Raw genomic sequence first — 6753 nt, forward strand, 5'->3', positions numbered from 1 at the left:
CGAGGAAGTTGCATTCGCCAGACACTGTTCTAGTTAATCGCACAAAGGAGGAGCTTGCTGCTTAATTGCGTGCATTTAAAATGGAGAGATAAGGCAGAGAGAACCGCGGGCTGCGGTTGTTTAGAAAAGAAACGAGCGGTCTCTTGCCTACGTCACGGGACCAAACCCTTTGTGCTCGTCGCTGTAAAATCAACAACCTAAATCCATAGGTTTAGTCCTCTGGTAGGTCTTTGCCATGGATTAAGTAATAACAAACCACCCATTATGCCTTTGCTCCATCCTGTTCCGTCTACCACCCCAAGTGGTTTTTTATTTTATTTTATTTTATTTTATTGGTCGGTGGTGAATCTTGGAACAAAAACATGAAGAATTGCCTGAAATTCAATCCGAAGCAGGTGCTTTCTGGTAGCCTAGCCTCTTCCCATTTTCTTTTCTTCATTACAAATCTATTTGTTTAGTATATTCAATTTGTTTTGACTTAAGACATCAGGTGTGTCAGGGGAATTTGGTGGGGTACTCAAAAAGGTATTGACTTTTGCTCTGACAGCTCAGTGTTAGAAGAATCAAACGTTCATTTAGTTGGCTAAATAAACCATGGGCACCGCCCCAGTGATAATTTATTTGTTTATTGTGACAGGAAATGGGAAAATTGAATAAGACCTTTTCTTGGCAGCACAGAATTTTTTAATGTAGAAGGAGCAAAGTAATGCAAAGTAAGGTTGTTGAACGTGTTGAGCTGTTCATTTTTAGGCTTGTTTATTAGCTATGAAATAGAAACATAATTCCTGAAGTTGCAACAATGTCCGAGAATTATAACAGAGGGTAGAATATTTAGAAATAGATGGAAGGTTATGCATACAAATGTTTTGCATAATAAAAACTTTTTTTTTCCAGCTGTCAGAACAGACATTTATGGAGATGTTTTCTCTTTCACTTTTGCTGACACATCTGGATTTCTTATCTCAGCACATTTGGATAATACAAACTACAGGACCAAGATAGATCATTTTATTCCAGAATATTAATATTCCAAATTTAAATCTGAATGCAAAATAAATTATCTATCTTTAAAATGAATTTAAGATTATAAACAGAGAAGCATGCTAATGAAGTATAACCACTTATTCTACAGCAACATAAAACTAAGTGTTTGGTTTTAGTTTGCTGAATTGTTAAAGTACAATTGTATTTATTTAAACTTATTTTTTTCTTTCAAACTACTGGTAATCAGAGATTAGAAATAAATTCACGCCGGAAAAAAGACTCAAGAATACCAATAACAGTGCCAGATTAGGAATAAGCAAACACAGTTTAGGGCCTTGCAGTCCAGAGACATTCACAAAATTTCACTTTGTTTGCTTGCTTTTACAATTTTATGTGGCTTTTTAGGTGTGCTGCAAAGTGCAGGTAGTCCACAATTTGCCACAGTTCATTTAGTGACGGTTGTTACAATGACATTGACTTGTGACTGTTTTTTACACTTATGACTGTTGCAACACCCTCACAATCACATGATCAAAATTCAGACACCTGGCATATTAAAATATCTTGACCAACAACCTGTATCTTCTCCCCCTTATATGAGGCTTGCAGAATCTGATTTCTCACTGTTCTATTTGTAAATAACAACATCCTGTGGCAACTTTTTTTGCCTTGCTATCCAAGAATTCACACGATATATTTTATCAATTTGATAAGCCACATCTGCTGGACGGACTGCTAATATCTCAGCAAATACTTCAGAAAAAATTTCCCTTAAATTCTCTTCTTTATTCTCTTTCAAACCACGGATTCTTAATGCAAATTCCATATTTCTATATTGTATCAAAACTATTTCATCATCTTTTTTTTCCATTTTACTTTGAAATTCATCCATTTTATTTTCTAATTTTGAGTTAAATTGCTTGATTTCCTCAACTTCCTCTTCTAATAAAATCACATTTGTTGCCAAACTTTGTACTGCAGTTACAAATCCTTCTTTAACTTCATTTCCCACTTGAATTTCTAATATCTGCTCTTTCATTTCAGATATCTCATCAGTTATTACTTTAAATTTTTCTTGTATAAAATTTATTTATTTATTTTATTTATTAATCATATTTATATACCGCCCTATCTCCCGAAGGACTCAGGGCGGTTTACAGGCACTTAAAAAACACATAGATACATAAATACACTATAAAAAACAATTAGAAAACTTATTCTATAAGCCCGTATTTTAAAATATAAAAATAAAACCCAGTTAAAACCCATAAATTTAAAATCTAGCTCAGTCCTGCACAGTTAAATAGGTATGTTTTGAGCCCGCGGCGGAAGGTCCGAAGGTCCGAAAGCTGACGAAGGCCGGGGGGTAGTTCGTTCCAGAGGGTGGGGCCCCCACAGAGAAGGCCCTTCCCCTGGGCGTCGCCAGGCGACATTGCCTCGCTGACGGCACCCTGAGGAGACCCTCTCTATGAGAGCGCACGGGTCGGTGAGAGGCATTCGGTAGCAGTAGGCGGTCCCGTAAATAACCCGGCCCAATGCCATGAAGCGCTTTAAAGGTGGTCACCAAAACCTTGAAGCGCACCCGGAAGGCCACAGGTAGCCAGTGCAGTCTGCGCAGGATGGGTGTCATGCGGGAGCCACGAGGGGCTCCATCTATCACCCGCGCAGCCGCATTCTGGACTAACTGCAGCCTCCGGATGCCCTTCAAGGGGAGCCCCATGTAGAGAGCATTGCAGTAATCCAGGCGAGACGTCACGAGTGCGTGGGTGACCGTGCATAGGGCATCCCGGTCCAGAAAGGGGCGCAACTGGCGTACCAGGCGAACCTGGTAGAACGCTCTCCTGGAGACGGCCGTCAAATGATCTTCTAAAGACAGCCGTTCATCCAGGAGGACGCCTAAGTTGCGCCTAAGTTGCGCCTAAGACGCCTAAGGACGCCTAAATTCTTCAAGTTCTCTTGTAACGCCTCTAAATTCAATGTTCTAGTCTCTGCTGTATGAGCTGGAGAGGCACCAGCTGATGAGATTCCAGAGCCCTTTGTTACAGTAGATTTTAATTGTTTGGCTGCCATCTTCTATAAAATTATTTATTTATTTATTTATTTCCAACTTAATATTCACTTTAAATCTTCTTAACCTCTGAAAAACAAGTCTTTTAAAGCAATATTTAAAAATCTCCCCTAGATTCTATCAGCAGGCAGCAAGGAGTTAAAGTAGCAAATAACATGCAATTTACCAGTGTAGACAGCAAGCAATAAAAGTATCACTTTCGCTTTCCACTCGTTAGCTTGTTAACAATTCGCCTCCATTTTCTTGCTATTTTCAAGCTTGTTACAAAGTAATGGGGAATTGGCTTGGCTACTTGCATAAAGTTCTCCCACTTTCGTTCTGTCCGGTATAATCCTTTATTGTCCAAAATAAATCTCGGCGTTTGGTCGTGGTGATTGGTTCCGCCAAAGCAGAAAAATCCTCGGATCTGGAGCACTTCAGGTTGCTGGAGGGAACTTAACCCTTCAAACCCTTTTTTTCTCAGGGATTTTAGGGAAGTTCTACCTCTACCCTGCAGCTCACCTCCTCTTCTTCTCCTAAAGAGGGTTTTTTTCGAACCGCTGGACGGCAGATTTAAGCTGTCCTAGCGATTCCACATAATCCAGAGGTTGGTGATCGTAAAGATCACCACCATCACCTACGGTGCCAAACAGGAAGTCAAATATATATCAAAAGATGGAGGTAGTTACCTATAAAGAACTCCTTTGTATGGAAAAGGGAGAATTACAATTAAAATCCAGAGAAAAGATGGGGGAAGAAGGGAAAAATTATACATGGTTTCAATATGGACAATTACAAGCTAGATGGAAATTAGATCAAAAAATAGGTGTTAAGCAAACTGAGGATAATTTGTTAAAACAAATGAGAGATCAAGGCCAACAGCATATTAAGAGGTTGTATAATGTATTAGTAGAAATAGACTCAGAGACTGAATTGGTTAAGGATTGTATGATTAAGTGGGCACAAAATTTTCAGCAACCAATAATGTTGGAAACTTGGGAAAGAATTTGGGTGAGGAATGTTAAATTTACACAAGCGCAAAATATGAGAGAAAATTTTTATAAGATGTTTTATAGATGGCATTTAGACCCAAAAAGTTGTCATGTATGTATCCTAATGTACAGGCTAAATGTTGGAGATGCGATTGTGAAGATGCCACTTATTACCATATATGGTGGACTTGTAAAAAAGTTAAAGCATTTTGGATTAAAGTATGGTGGATTATGCAGAATATTTTGAAAAAGAAGATTAAGTTTACTCCACAGTTCTTTCTACTAGGAATAATTATGGATTGTACAGCTATAGAGACTAAATTGATTTTGAACTTAATAACAGCTGCAAGACTTTTGATTGCTCAATATTGGAAGAAAGAAGAATTACCTACAATTGAAGAATGGACACTCAAAGTATCAAATATGGCAGAAATGGCAAAAATTTCTGCTTACTTGAAAGACTATACACAAGAAAGATATATTTCAGAATGGAAAATGTGGATTGATTATATTCAAAATAAGTACCAGATAAAAAAATATCGAATAGCATATGAGTAAATTTAGGAAATATTTTGTATTAGATATATTTCTGAAGGAGAGGGGAATTGAGAGTGTGATTATGTGTGGAGTGACTAGAGATTATAATTTAGGAATTATTTTGGATTATGATTGTTAGTTTTGATACCCTGCATTTTGTTCTGGGAAGTCGGGGGTGGGGGTGGGGGGTAAGCGGGAGGGGAATTGGGGGGTTGAGGGTAGAGGATAGAGTGATGGTTAATGTACAGGGATTATTGAAGATGTATAAATATAATTATTGTAGGGTCGGGTCTGCCCAGTTACCATTTTAGAATGGTGGGGAGGAAGAAAAGAGGAGAGAGTAGGAGGTAGGAAAGAGGAGAAGAGGAAGGAAGAGGGGTAGAAGAGGGAGAAGGAAGGTGTAGGGTGGAGGGAGGAGAGGATGTAGATAAGAGAAGGAGAGGAAGGTCTGGAAAGTAGAAGAAGGTAGAAGAGGGAAGAGTGTTAAAAAGGGGGAGGTGACTGGGCAAGCCCGACTAATAGAATAGAATAGAATAGAATAGAATAGAATTTTATTGGCCAAGTGTGATTGGACACACAAGGAATTTGTCTTGGTGCATATGGTCTCAGTGTACATAAAAGAAAAGATACGTTCATCAAGGTACAACATTTACAACACAATTGATGATCAATATATCAATATAAATCATAAGGATTGCCAGCAACAAGTTATAGTCATACAGTCATAAGTGGAAAGAGATTGGTGATGGGAACTATGAGACGATTAATAGTAGTGCAGATTCAGTAAATAGTCTGACAGTGTTGAGGGAATTATTTGTTTAGCAGAGTGATGGCCTTCGGGAAAAAACTGTTCTTGTGTCTAGTTGTTCTGGTGTGCAGTGCTCTATAGCGTCGTTTTGAGGGTAGGAGTTGAAACAGTTTATGTCCAGGATGCGAGGGATATATAACTGTACATTGGATGAGCTGTTCGATATGATTGTAAAAATAAAACTTTTTTATGAAAAAAAAAATTCAGACACCTGGCAACTGACTCATATCTATGACAGTTGCAGCATCCCTGGTCATATGATCACCTTCTCTGACCTTATGACAAGCAATGTTAATGGAGAAACCAGATTTATTTAACAACCATGTTACTAATTTAACAACTGGAATTATTCACTTAACAACTGTGGAAAGAAAGGTCTAAAATGGGGCAAAGCTCACTTAGCAAATGTCTCATATAGCAACAGAAAGTTTAGGCTCAGTTTTTATCGTAAGTCAAGGACTACCTGTATGAGATTATAATTTATGACAGAGAAAAAGAATCATCTAAATCACAGGTGTCAAGCTCACAGCGTCACATTGCTGTCATGTGACATTTCGCGACATTTTCCCCGTTCGCAGAGCTGAGGTGGGCGTGGCCTGTGCATGATGCATCCGCCCATGGGCCACCAGTTTGACACCCCTGATCTAAATGATAAATATATAACCAATAAAAGCATTCATTTGAAAATAATTTGTGTTTTTCACCTTAAATAATTTGCTATTGAATAACTTATATATATATATATATAAAGCCATATATATGTATTCAGTATTTTGTGTCAACCCAAGGTCCTATTTTGGTATACATCTTTCTAAGATCTTCAGGTGTAACTTTTTAATAGGGGTCTTTAAACTTTTTGTAGTTTAGGGCCTCACCAAATCTAAATCTGGCATTGCAGCAATTAACTGTTCAAACTTCAGAATAAAATGAAGGTAACCTTTCCCTCCCGTTGAATTTTAAAATACAGCTGTTCACTAAACACCTATTCACACTTCAAAATTAATTTGTCCCTACTAGGTAGCAAAAGGAATCCTTTTTTGTTTTGACTCAGATAATTACCATTCTGAAAATCCAATAACACAGGTGTTCGGGAAAAGACAATTCTGGAGAATTCAATTCACATCAAAAACCTCTAACAAAGAAACTCATCTTTCCTGCAGACATGCCAAATAAATCAAAATTAGTGTGGTAAAATTGGTTATCAGAAACATGCAAGTAAAACTGGCAACTGGATTCATGGCAATATACTTTGGTGCAAAGGACATGAAACCATCTTAGAGTTCCTTCCTATTTTTGCCTGCAGATCAGCATCTTTTGTCATAAATAGGAAGGCTTGTCTCAAGGACAGCTTATATAACAAGATAAATAACCTATCTGGAATTGAC

The sequence above is a fragment of the Ahaetulla prasina genome, chromosome 6 (assembly GCF_028640845.1).
Source record: "Ahaetulla prasina isolate Xishuangbanna chromosome 6, ASM2864084v1, whole genome shotgun sequence".
Taxonomy (NCBI): domain Eukaryota; kingdom Metazoa; phylum Chordata; class Lepidosauria; order Squamata; family Colubridae; genus Ahaetulla; species Ahaetulla prasina.